The sequence below is a fragment of the Acomys minous genome (assembly GCF_964271855.1).
Source record: "Acomys minous genome assembly, chromosome: 11".
NCBI lineage: Eukaryota > Metazoa > Chordata > Mammalia > Rodentia > Muridae > Acomys > Acomys minous.
In genome coordinates, this window is record NC_140492.1 from 84,660,541 (window position 1) to 84,673,908 (window position 13,368).

Here is a 13,368-nt window from a genome sequence, read left to right on the forward strand (position 1 = left end):
CAAACTTGCTATAGATTTTTTTTCTTTCTTTATTGGAATGCAAACTTTCATTTTACCCTTATTGAATAGGTTACAGCCCCTCTTGGTCAGATCTGACCTGCCAGCACCAAGGCTTTTGTCTTCACAGGCAATATCAAGTAAGGCAAGTGTTACCAGATCACAAAGACTATGATACCATGACAGCAAGCCTAGCCACACAGCTACTAAACAACAGAAAGTGTAGGTATTGCACATGTGTGGATAATGGGGCGTGAAGGACTGAGTCCTAACTCATGGCAACAAGATGAGATTTGATCACAGAACAGGGACTGGTGCCAAATAAATGGTTTTGGCCATTGGGGAGGTAGGAAGGGTTTTGGATTGTTTCTGCTTCTGGGTGTATTATGGTCTGCTTTGCCACCTCCCGCCACTGTGGTGTGATCCGTCACAGAGACCTCCATTATCCTCATTTCAGATACACCGTGCTTTAGATGATGAAACCATGGCTGTAGCAAATAGATTTGTTTTTCAAAGGAATAAAAAAAAAATTAAAAAAAAGCAAATTTGTGTTCTTTGTTTGTTTGTTTTTGTGGTTTTGGGGAATTGTACCTAAGGCCTTCCATATCCAGACAAACGCACTGACAAATGCCCAGCCGTCTTCTATATTGTTTTACTTTGAGATATGGTCTCCCTGGGTTGGCCACATTTGCCTTGATGTAGCCCATGATGGCCCATGATGGCCTTAAGCCTTTGGTCCTTCTTGTCCTAGGCTCCCAAATAGCTAAGACTACACGCCTATGCCACCAGGCCAGGCTCTGTTCCCATTTCAGGTAATGTTGATAGCATATCAGATACCTCTTCATAAGATGTTTCCTTTACCCTACACACATACAGCAAGAGACATTCATGTGTGATTTGAGTATGGGTAGTCAGCTAGATAAAAAGAGCTTGATTTCTAAAGTCATATTATCTGTCTATCATCTATCTATCTATCTATCTATCCATCTATCTATCTATCATTTCTCTGTGCATTTGCAAAGAGTAAAGGTGACGAATGAAAGACAATGTATTTGAGCACACCACACATCCACTGATGCACACTTACACATATACACTCTGATATATAACTGTCTGGTAACATTATATATTAAATCACAGTCGGAGATAAAAATAAGAAAGAGTGTGAAATGAGAGGAGAGGACAGCTTTCGTTATCACGTGTAATCACGTAAAAACCGGGACTTGTCAGGCTAATAAACAGAAAATAAAATCAACGTTCTGATAAGCTAGTTAGTTATCAGTCACTTCCTCAAGTTCCTGAGACATGACTGAGAAAGAACGGGCACTAAGACCCTGCTTACCTCACTCTGGTGGTGTGCTATATTCCTTAGCCCAGCTGCTTCTAACTCAGAGTGTCATTGAAAAATATGCTCGAATTTCTCTTCAAAGCAGAAATTGTAAAATGGAAAGATACAATTGGTAAATGCTCATGATTAAGTGTCTGAACAGTTGAGCTGAGTTGCTTAATAAGGTTAAGGCTCATGCCAGAGAAACTTGAATTATTTCATCTTGAGGATAGTAGAAAAGAGAGCAAATGAAAATGCGCTATTGCATTCATTGGGCTTGTATTTTCAAGGATCAAAGTATCAGCTAATAGGTACACAATTCTGGAAGCCATGCTATTCAAGGCAAGGTCAACAGCTAATAAAGACGTCTACTATTTAATCATGGAGCAGGCCACTTGACTTTACTTGTATCACTGATACACGCCATTATTGGCTAAGAACCAGCAGAGTGCTCAGTACAGCATGAAATCAGAGAGGCTTGGAGACCTGTTAATTGCATCTTGTCTCCGCTGTAGGAGGTGTACTACTCCAAAAATCAGTCCCTTCCAATTATTCCAGGTTGCAGCTGGCATGGTGAACCCTGGGTTGTTTTGCCCAATGAAAGACTCTAATTTTATCACAGAATCACAGGACTGGCAAGACCTTGGGAGGTCAGCGATGCTTTCGGCAAGGCTGCACTCAGTGAATATGTCTAATCCTATTTTATACAGCCTCCAGAAGGGAGATTCCTTGATTTCTCCTGAAAGCCAGTATCAGGGTTAAGCAACATTTCCATAGCCAGCTAGTATCTCTAGTGATTTGGTTTGAATTCATCTTCTACAGGATTTGTAATAGCAGATTTGTAATAGCAGCTTATACTGTCTTTTTTTTTTAATTTACCTCTTCATTCTTCAAGTATTATATTATTGAAAATGAAAACAGTGTGAGTTTGCTTTAGAGGCATTAATAATCTTTAATTATTATCTAATATAATAGCTCATTGGTTATTCAGCTTAAAAATGTCTAGATAACTCATCAGCTCTTGGAAAGCATTATGAATTCCAAAGAAATAAAAATGACTGATGGATTTGCCTTGATTTTCCACTTTCAGAGTGATTTTTCACATACTGGGTACACTGGCCTTTTGTAGTGTCCCTGAGACCTGGACTGGTTTGGCAGAGCTCTTGCATTTGTTAAGTGAGCCTCTGGAGGTTGGCTCCTCCTCATGGGCAGGGCCTTTCTGGATCAGCCTAACCTATCCTTGGAGCCTAAATGATCACCTCTACTTTCGAGGTAAAAAGATTGGTGTTTTTCTCCTTCCTCCTCAGAATGGGGACGGTGCCAGGGACCTCACCTGACCGCTTTAAACATTATAATCTGAACGCCTTCATCTGAAATGGGCACCTTTTAAGCATTCACGGGGTCTTTGTTGAAGATATGAATAAACATTTGAGATGAGTATGTAAATGCAAACGTAAACTATTTCCTCCCTTCTCTTTTTCCTTAGAGGACCCTGAGAAGGGTGTGTGAAGGGGACACCATTTGTGTTCCTTGTCTGTCTCCTGGCCAGAGGGTTTAAATTTGAGATACAGCCTTACTCTGGCTTAGTTTAGCCATGTGTAAAGTGATTACGATATACCTAACTTTTCAGTTACTATAAATGGGTTAGTTTTAGCTAAGGGGGCTTTTATGTATTATGAAACAATTTTCTTTGAGCAGTATTCAGTCATATCCTACTATGTACCACATGATGATCTAGTTAGTGATTAGGACACAGTAGTGGCCAATCAATAGAGGTCTTTATCCTCTGTGCTTATGTCTTGGTGCAAGGATATGCTTCATAATTTGTCTAAGAAGAATATGTTTCTTAGTTTATCTTGTATGATACTTCAGTCTAAACTCTGGTTGGTGTTCAAATAAACACTTTCTATTTTTACTTAAGTCCTTTATTCACTGTCTACAAAGTGCCTACTATACACCACAGCATTGTTATCAGCTAATAATATCATTGTAGAATTCTGAAAGAAGTCTACCTGTGAGAGCATATAACCAGCCCCACCTCCAAGCAAACTACTTACACTTTGAACACAACTATAATTCATGCAGATATATCTCAAGAGATACACAAACAAGAGCAACTGTTTGATGGTAGGGAAATAACAATGGTTAATGATTTTCATGTATAAAATAAAAATATCACAATGAAAGTTATTACTGTATATGCTACTTAAATTATTCATTATATAAATATGTGACACTCCCAATAAAAAGCCAAAAATAAATACCCACAATAAGTAGATAAGAGATGCAAAATTACTTATTTAATATTGATCATGTGTAATTCAGAAAGACTACCAGCAAACAAAACTGCTATGAAAGTGATTCAAAGGTGTGTAGGTTGGTAGTCATACTTGACAGTGCCATATTTATGGTTCTGGCTTTGGAGTCATGAGGGAACTTGAGGAAAGGCCTTATATAATCTTCCTTTATGGTTAAGGATAGCCACTAAAGCCAGGCATGTGTCAAAAAGGTCCCTGACTGTAGACCTTGAAGGCCAATGTGTGAAGCTGTGAAAGTGAAGTGAAATTGCAGTAGAGGACCCAAAATATTAGAACCTACCAGCACTGTGGGATATCTACCAAGAAGAGCCATATAAAGACAGTGGAACCAGCTTCAGAGAGAAAAGTGTGCTGCACGAAGCAAAGTTTTAAGAGCAGAACAAGATAAGCCCTCGGACCTAAGACATAAAGCATTAGAATTTAGAGTTTGTCCTCCTGGGTGTTTTTCGTTTTTTTTAGGTCCAGGATTTCCTTGCTAAGCACTCATTCCTCCTGTTTGGAATGGTAATGAATATTTTCTGGAATTGGATGGTGGAAATATGTAATTTAGAAAAGGACTACAATTAGGAGAATTTCTTGAGTCTTAAAAGATACTTTGGACTTCATAAATGAATCCAAGAATATAGCAGAAAATTTACGCAATTAAAAATAAAAATGCATAACTTAAAATTTTTAAAGTGTTATATATGTATATTTTTTAAATAAAAAGATACATTCATTAAGTAAATTTTGACCTACATAATGAATATTATCAACAAATATTTCAATACCTCAAAGTGGGATAACATTTGATTGGCTCGTATGAAAAACGACTTGGGTATACATATTAGGAACCACAACCAAGGACCACCTCTTTGTATAGACTTTCACTTCTGTGAATGGACCTCAAGAAACAACCAAAATGCCTGGAAAGTCTACATCTTAATATTAATAATATTAATAATAGCAATGCTATGAGTTAGATGGCACATGCCTTTAATCCCAGCAGCCGGGGAGGAAGAGGCATTGGGATTGGTGTCAGTTCGAGGCCAACTTGGTCTACAAAGTGAGTCTAGGATAGCTAAGCCTACACAGGGAAACCTTGTCTTGAAAACACTAAATCAAAACAAACAAAAATCTGTTTAGATTCTAATTCTACCATGAACCAACTTACAGGATAGTTTGAAACAAATATTTAACCTCTGTCAAGTCTTTTGGCTAAAATAAAAGATAATATCTAATGTTACAGATTTTTATGTAGATTACACAGTGTTTTATATAAAGCATAGCTTCATTTAATAATTGAAATCACTAATTTAAAAAATAGCCCCAATTAGATATTTAAAATCATATTATGTGTGTAAACTACTATTTATTCATTTGCATTATATCAAATATTACATGCATATATATAAAGACTCTCAAGTGTATCTAGTACATATGCTATTTAGTTAGAGTGAAATTTTTTGGTGCTAGGAATTAAGCACAGTGTTTTGTACCTGCAAGGCATATTCTGTACAATTGAGCTACATTTCCAATACCAGTTAAATTGAATTTTGAATAAACTTCTGTTGTATGACCTTAATATAAGCTTACACCTTTAGAAGGTCAATAACCTCAAATATAGTTATTTCTTATAGACTAAGCAGTTATCACTTACTCTTCTTGTATTTGTAAATAGCTGTTTCTACAATTTGTTGTATCATCCTACTCTATTTGTTTATTTATTGAAGACATTGTCAAACATAAGACTTGTACATATTAGGCAAGTGCTCCACCACCGAATTACATCCCAAAAACCTATTCTTAAATTTCTAAGTTTGAATATAAATATTTGTATTAATAAAACCAGGAAGTCTATAGGTTAAATGTTTTTATATTGGTAAAACGATATACACATAGAAATATAACAAGCATAATTTCTTTAGGTAAAAATCTGTTTTCTCCTCTTAGTCTACATTCCTCCCAGCATCAAATATTTATTGCATGTTCCCAGGCACTTAGCACTTGCTAGAGGCGAGCTTGATGCCGTTCCTACCCTTGAGGTATTGACACACAAGGGATCTTCTCACTATCAGCATTTCTAAAGCGTAAGTAATGTATACACATGTACAATGACTCATGAATAAATTCAAAATGACTGTCAACTCAACAGAAGAAATGGCTCTGTCCACTGGGCTCCATGGATGGAATCTGTTAAAAGTTTGTAACAGACTAGAAGCTCATATTATCTTCAAAAAATACAGAAATAAAACTAAATGAAGCCAAATAGAAACAAAGACAGCAGCCACATGGTCTGAGGTAGGAGGCTACATATGAGGTACAGAGCACAAGTTGACGCCAGTATAAATACAATTTGCACTTTCTAGGACGTGAGTAGCGCCTCCATCTCCACCTGTACTATTTTTTGTTTGGTTTTTTACTTATTCTATTTTTTGATGCTATAATGTAATTACGCCAATGCCTCCATCTCTTTCTAACTTCCCACCTCTCTCATTTGCACGTCCTTTCACCTTCAAACTCATAAACTCTCCTTTAATTGTTGTTACATGTGTATGTGTGTGTGTGTAGTGTGTATACACATATGTTCCTAAATCCACAGATGTAACTTTCTCAGTCTGTATAATCTTACTTGTATGTGTGTTTTCATGCCTGACCTCTGGTACTGGATAAACCAACTGGTGTGCTCTGCCTGAGACTGTTGCTTCTGCTCTCAGTGTTCTTTTGTTGCCTGTAGTTCTTTGGGTAGGGTCGAGGCCCCATGGCTTTCATCCATCCTCTTCCCTGGGTCTACCCATAGTTGTCCTTGTTCAGCTCTTCTTTAGGAACCCATAACTATGTTTGTTAGGTAGCAACCTCCTCTAATCATTCCTTGTGAAAAGAGTAGGGAATGACGTAATTGCTTAACTCGTACTAGTTAATAACTACAGCGTGACAAGCAACGTAGCATGAAAGTTTACCGTACTCAAAAACAAACGTAGAAGTGCCACGTGATGGGAGAGATCTTTACTATATTCTGGAATAAAACTCCTAATACCTAACACTTTTGAGGGAGATGGCAGGGTGGCTTTTGTTCTGTGCTCCATTCCCTGGGCGTGTGCACAATGCACTGAACATGAGGGATGCTGAAATAAATCAATTGTAGGTAATAGATAATCAGGAGATAGAAGTTACTCTAGTTGTAAGAACTTACTAATTAAAATATGAATGACCATAACAGTAAGTGGAAGCAGATGTGCATAACATGCCCTGGCACAGTCAAGATTTGATTTAAAAAAAAAAAAGATTCAGAATATTTCATTTGGCCAAGTCTCCTCACATTATGCATACTTTGGACATACACCATCCTATTATCCTATCTGGGGAATAACAGAGTTAGGACATAGTTGTTTATCATATCAGTAGATAATACATGTTTATGAGGGTAAGGTTTCGACATTTAAACTTTTCTCAAATTCAGTATGTCAAATACATAAACTCATGCATGTGGAAGTTAAAGAAAAGAAAACTTACCATACCTACCCACCTACCCACCAGCAGTTACTTGCACAATTAGAAAAGTGCTCTACCCTACATGACACAACTCTCCCAAACACATATAACTGCCCCAAAGGCAAAAACTGCCCCATACACGCACAACTCCTCTGTAAAAGTAATCTGTATTCTCCTGGCATGTTCTGAATTAACATTCCTCTATACTCTCCCATATACACACAACTCCCCTATATGACACAACTCCCCTATATGACACAACCCCCAAATGCACACAATTCCCCAAACTGCACACAATTCCCCAAACTGCACAGAATTCCCCAAACTGCACAAAATCCCCCAATATGAACAAAACTCCCCCATATGCACACAATTCCCCATAATCACACAACTCCCACAGACGCACACAACTCCCCCAGATGCATACAAGTGTACCTTTATTTGGGCTCAGGAGACTTAAAGAAAATATCTTTTTCCAGTGCTTCAGGTTCATCATTTGTGAATTCTTACCTCACCTTCAGCAGAGGTTGAAGCCTGTAACTAGCACTCTGCTTTTCTCCTTGCCATATATCCACAAGGTCAATGGCCTATTGCGTTCTCAAATTGAAACTGTATTCGGCTCACATAATGGAAATGATCACAGTGAATACTATTTTTCAGCAATTCTACCACCATTTCATTTAAGGGCCACTGACTACCATCAAAACATCAAAAAAAAAAAAATAGCCCTACCTGAAATTTTAAAGAGAAGAATTAAATGTATAAATATATTTAAAAGAATTAGAAAAATGACAAGAGTGTATCATAAGCTCATAGCTGTCTGTTCTCATTGTTGTCATTATTATAATATTTAAAATGTCCCCATTTGCCTTTGTTTATTACTTGTTTGTTTGTTTGTGTTTTCTCCCCAAGAACCAAAGCAAAGAAAGGAAAGAGCCTTAAAAATATCTGGCATACCAACTTACAAAACATAGCAATGTCAAAACATTTCTTTAGTTATCTAACTCATCAGTGCTACAAACTCCCAGATAAAGCTGTTAAGGAAGGAAGAGGGGGGTTTGAGCTCCCAGTTGCAGAGTACAGTCCATGACAACAGGACAGACATATCTGCAGTGTCTGGGACATCGTGGCCCATGAAGCAGTGTCACGTTTCATCTACAATCAGGAAGCAGGAGCAATGAAGCCGGGAGCCAACATCCTATCCTTTTTTCTTTCTCAGGGACTCCGGTGATGGAATAGGACAGAAACAGCTAAGACTGTTTTTCTCGTCTCAGGTAACCAAGCATAAATAACCCCTCCAAGCTAAGCCTGAAGGTGAAACTGATCTAGTCAGTTCCTCCCAGACATACCCAGAAGGGGATTAGCTTAAGAAGCATGTCTTTCAGGTGATTCTAGGTCCCACAAAGGTGACAATATCAACCATCCCTCAAGCTTTATTTTCCTTGTATTTTCATGTAGAAAAAGAGACTATATTATAAACAGGCACCAAGAAAGGAGCCTTAACTGTGAACAGGCAGCAAAGATTGGGCTCTAACTCTACACAATATTTAAAAATATTATGTAAATGCAAGATAACAAATTATCATAATAAATATTGTAAAACTTCTAGTGTAATTATTTCTTGTGTTCCTTGTTTAACCAAAGCTAATATTTACTCTTCAGCTGAAGATTAAAAATAAATAACTTCATGGAATTTGTAATATCTTAATTAATCTAATTTCATCCATAAAATATATGACTCAACTTGGCAAGGATCAGATGCAATTTTATTATCAATTTAAAATTTAAAAATCTAATTGACTAATTTTAAATAATATAAGAGTAAAAGAAAGCAAAAAAAAAAAAAAGAATTATTGCTTTCAAAGACATCCTTTCTGCTTTCCCTGCTCAAAAGGGACTCTGATTAAAATTTTTAGCTTTGGCAAGCAGTTATCCAAAAATATGATCAAGTGATAAATAGATGAGAAATTCATGACTAAAGCCCAGCTTTCTGCTGTGCTTTCTAAGTATTTTTTAACCAAATTTGAGTAATTATCTTTTACAATACTCACTAATGTTAGTCATATCTGAGCAGTATATAAAAATCAAAAACCAAAGAAAATGCTCATATTAAGTAAAGGCAGCGGGTAAGTTGATTTTCCAAAGGTTCTTCAATTTAATATGCTTTCATAAATTTAGTTTCCCAGGAAGTAAATGCAAAGATGGAATGAGGGATATTTATTAAGCTGGACTCTTAACAAAGAAAGGAAGTAAAGGGAAAGTTTGAAGATCTTCTTAGGTTCAGCGTCAACCTTGGCTGAACCCAGCAGGAGTCCCAGAGCTAAAATAGACCTTCTGTGTTCCTCAGTGTTGGAACCCAAAATAGCCACATTTTTATATGCACAGCCCTATTACTCATGGGTGTGGTCCTGAGTAGTTGGCTCTGTCTCACTGAGGCAGTTTCTGAAGGAGCCCAGAGCTACAGATCAACTGCCAATAGCATCCTGTGTATCTGGATAAGTCCTTCCTTGAGGGAAGGACTGGGCAAAACGATCTGGCCCAAATATCCTCTGTATTCTCTCTCATGTTCATTTAAACAAGTAGTGAAATTTCAAAGCACATCTGCAAGGAAAGTTCTATTCTCATGCTTTCTCACCCTTTTCTCATATGTGACTTTATGACTGTCTTTAAGATCAAACCTATATAACCTCCTTCCAAAAAAAAAGCCTTTACCATCTAGACAGACCTGTAGGTATTCCTACTTTCAAATACTGATTTCAACCTATTGTGATGTGCTAGCTTCCTTCACAGTGGTTTCTTTCTTAGAGCAACAGCTGCCTTAATCACCTTTGTATCTTTACATTCTGTCATAGTCATGTAAGTAAATATCTGAGTATTTATTTTCAAACTGCTTTAGTTGAAATAGATTTAGATCACTTTACTCAAGCCCTTTCCTCAGTCTACTCTCCTCCCATGAACCTTTTTATTGAATCTTTTATTTAACTATCATTGTTGCATACAGATATATGTGTGTATATAAAAGTGTGTGTGTATGTTATTATATGTGCACAGGTTAGCTAATATATAATATATATTATTTTGTTGTTGGTTTTACATATTTTCAGAGTTGAGCATTCTGCATTGGACAACCAATAAATGTTCTCATCTCTGGGATAATATAGTTCATTCTCCAAGCTGTCATTGCCTGCCTGTAGTTCCTTGTCTAGTGGTAGGATCCAATGAACTGTATCTTCATCCATGTCACTCACACGTTAGAGGCAACCAAGCGTTGCCTCGTTCATTTAAAGATCCACTGAACAGGAAGGAATTTCCCTGGTACTCGAAACCTAACCAGATTCCCAGGGCTTGGGAAGTTATGAAATGAACCTTAGAAAAGATTCCACTAGTGGTAAGTTGCTAGACTAACATTATAACTCTTATAAGTCCTTTTACTGCAGGTAAGTGTAGTTGCCGGCCCTCACCAAAAGGGCTTTCTCGCCTCCACAGAAAAGAGCGACTGAACACAGGGAAGAGATCCAATTACTCTAATAGAGACAAGATTGATTTTTGTCTTGAGTTTCCTTCTCTGATTCCTCAAAATGAGGGATTTGACAACTTTGCAACAAAATGCATCGTTTTTTACTGGTAAGCACTTAGTCGCATAGTACCTCTTATTGTCTTACTTTTATTGCTTTATTTTTTTTTTAATCTGTTCACTTTCCCACTACTGTGACTAAATGCCCAGTGGAAAAAAAATTTAGTGAAGAAATTAAGGATTTTGTCTGATAGTTTAGAGAGGGGCAGCCTGTGGTCTCTTGGCCCTCTGCACTCACTGGAGCACTGCAGCAGCAGATATAGCAAGGGCTTTTCTCTTTCTAGAAGAGAGAAGACACACAACACAGGAAAAGGCCTGGGCAAGTTGCAGTCCCAAGAACAGGCCTCTAGTGATCCAACTGGGCGCCGCCTATTTGTAATCCTCTCAGCAATGGGACTCTAACAAAGGATTAATCTACTGATTAGGTTAGAGTTCTAACGCTCAACGTGTTTCTAGACACGAGGTCCAACCAGAGGTATGTTTTATTACCTCGTTGTTTCCCAAAACTATCACCCGACCTTCAAAATTAACTATTAGAATATATATGGCAATGCAGACACAAATTTAATGCAGTTGGCTTAGGCCATATTTATGATGGTATTCTTGACTTCCATGTTATTCTTTGAACTTACCTTACGTTTTTTTAAAGACCTTTTAAAATAAAAGCTGTTACTTTAGAGTTTCATTCCTGTATACATTGCATTGTAACCACACTCACTCCTGAGTTTCTCTTGTCCCCCAGCCAATTTCATGTGCTTTTGTTTTGCAGGCCAGTAAGTTTGCAGGGCCATCCATACAGGCATGGGTCTGTAGAGGCGGATTTATTCACTGGAACACTGAGGACCCACCAGTAGCCACGTCACTGCTGACGGTCCTCTCCCATTAGCCATCAACAGTCAAGAGTTGCCGCACACACAATGAGGTCTATGGGTGCCTCTTCCATCCATGCCTGAATGTTGAGAAGCCCCGTTTGCGCAGGAGTACCAGCTGCTGTGACTTCAGTCCTGCCCAGAAGCCAGTGCTTTGCAGGTTTCCTCCCTGCCTCCTCCTCTCACATTCCTCCTACTCTGTCTTCTGTAATGGACTCAGAGTCACTTGTTCTCAGCACCTTCTGCAACTGTGAGTTTTTACATTAAATACCGTTCACTAGGGGGGAAATAAACATTTGAATAGTTAGTTATCCTGCCTCTGCTTTCAGCGTGGTGCCATGTGCCACCACCACCGTACCTGGCTACTGTGTCATTTTAAAGAGACAAAAAAAAAAACAAAAAAACAAAAAAAAACACGCAATGAGCTCAAAGATTTTAATCCATTGGCTATTTCTAGTTGTAGACAAAGATCTTCCTTTAATTATTTCCTTTGCAGTATTATACGGATGCCCCAACCCTTTCCCCTCCAAGACGTAATACAGCCCAAGATAGACGTTATTATCCCTGGGATCTGATGCTCTCTAAGGATAAAGTATGACATATTTCCCTTTTTTCGGTATTATTTATTTAGTAAAGTAAATATACAGAGTATAAAAGAAAGAGAAGGGCACTGAAAATGTGGTGCTTTTAGGAAAATTTCATGTGTAATATTCCTTAAAGTTTGTTTGGCCAGAATTCCCTTCACCATTGTAATCAACTCTTCAGTAATGAGACTTTTTCATACATTTGATAAATACTTGGACTCTACCCACAATTCCTTCCACATTCAGACATGTTATATGCAAATATGCATATGTGTTCATATGTGTGTACATGCAAATATACATAAGTTATGCAAATTATACAATCAGTATGAATTTATACTTCACTCAATTTCAGAACTTCATAGAAGACATTGAGGTATATATGAAATTTCTTCACTGGAGTCAGTGTAGGTTTATTAAAATTAAATTTTATTTTACTTGTCATTTTAAATTTAACAGTATATTTGTTTATATCAATATTTTATTGTTTAATTTCCTAGCACAGGGCAAAAGAACAACCTTAAATATGTGTATCTTCTGTTACTAAAACCAAAGCAATCATTAACTAAACTGTATTCACCTTGCTTTACATATAAAGATTGATTCTAACAGCAAGTAAGGCAACATATTTGGCTTTTGTTTCCTTTTTGTTCCCTAGACACAAAGAAGTCAGATTAATAAATGTTTTTAAGCTGATGGGAGTAAGTCAATCCCTGGATATATTTAATATTCAAATAAAAACACCAACACCAATTTGGCAATTGATCTATGAACAAGATAGAAAAAAAAAAAGAAAGGCAGGAGAAAATTCAGGGCCTGGAAACAAAATTTCCCATCTTAAATGCTCACTTTCAAGTGTGTCCAGTTCCTAACCCAGGTTGTGTCTGAAGAGCTAGGTTCCCCCCCTCCCGTTCTCTCTTCTGCTTTAGCGCTGGTATTGTCTGAATCCCAGAGTGAGCAGCAATACATCATCCTCTTCTTCAACATCTGCTAGAGCCCCCTCTCCTCCTAATCTGCCCAGATCCCCAAAGCCTTTCCCACCTGCTCTAGCGCCAAATGCTCATTATAGCACAGAGCTGTGCCCTTCACTGCCCTCCTTCCCCATCCTCAAGGTTAAGGCGGGGGAACAATGACTATTATTAAGTCGGGCTTTAGGACTAGGAAAGCAGACTGGGCAAGAAGAGGGGGGAGGGGCAGTGGAAGCACTGGGTAGAGTGCCAGGAGAGCT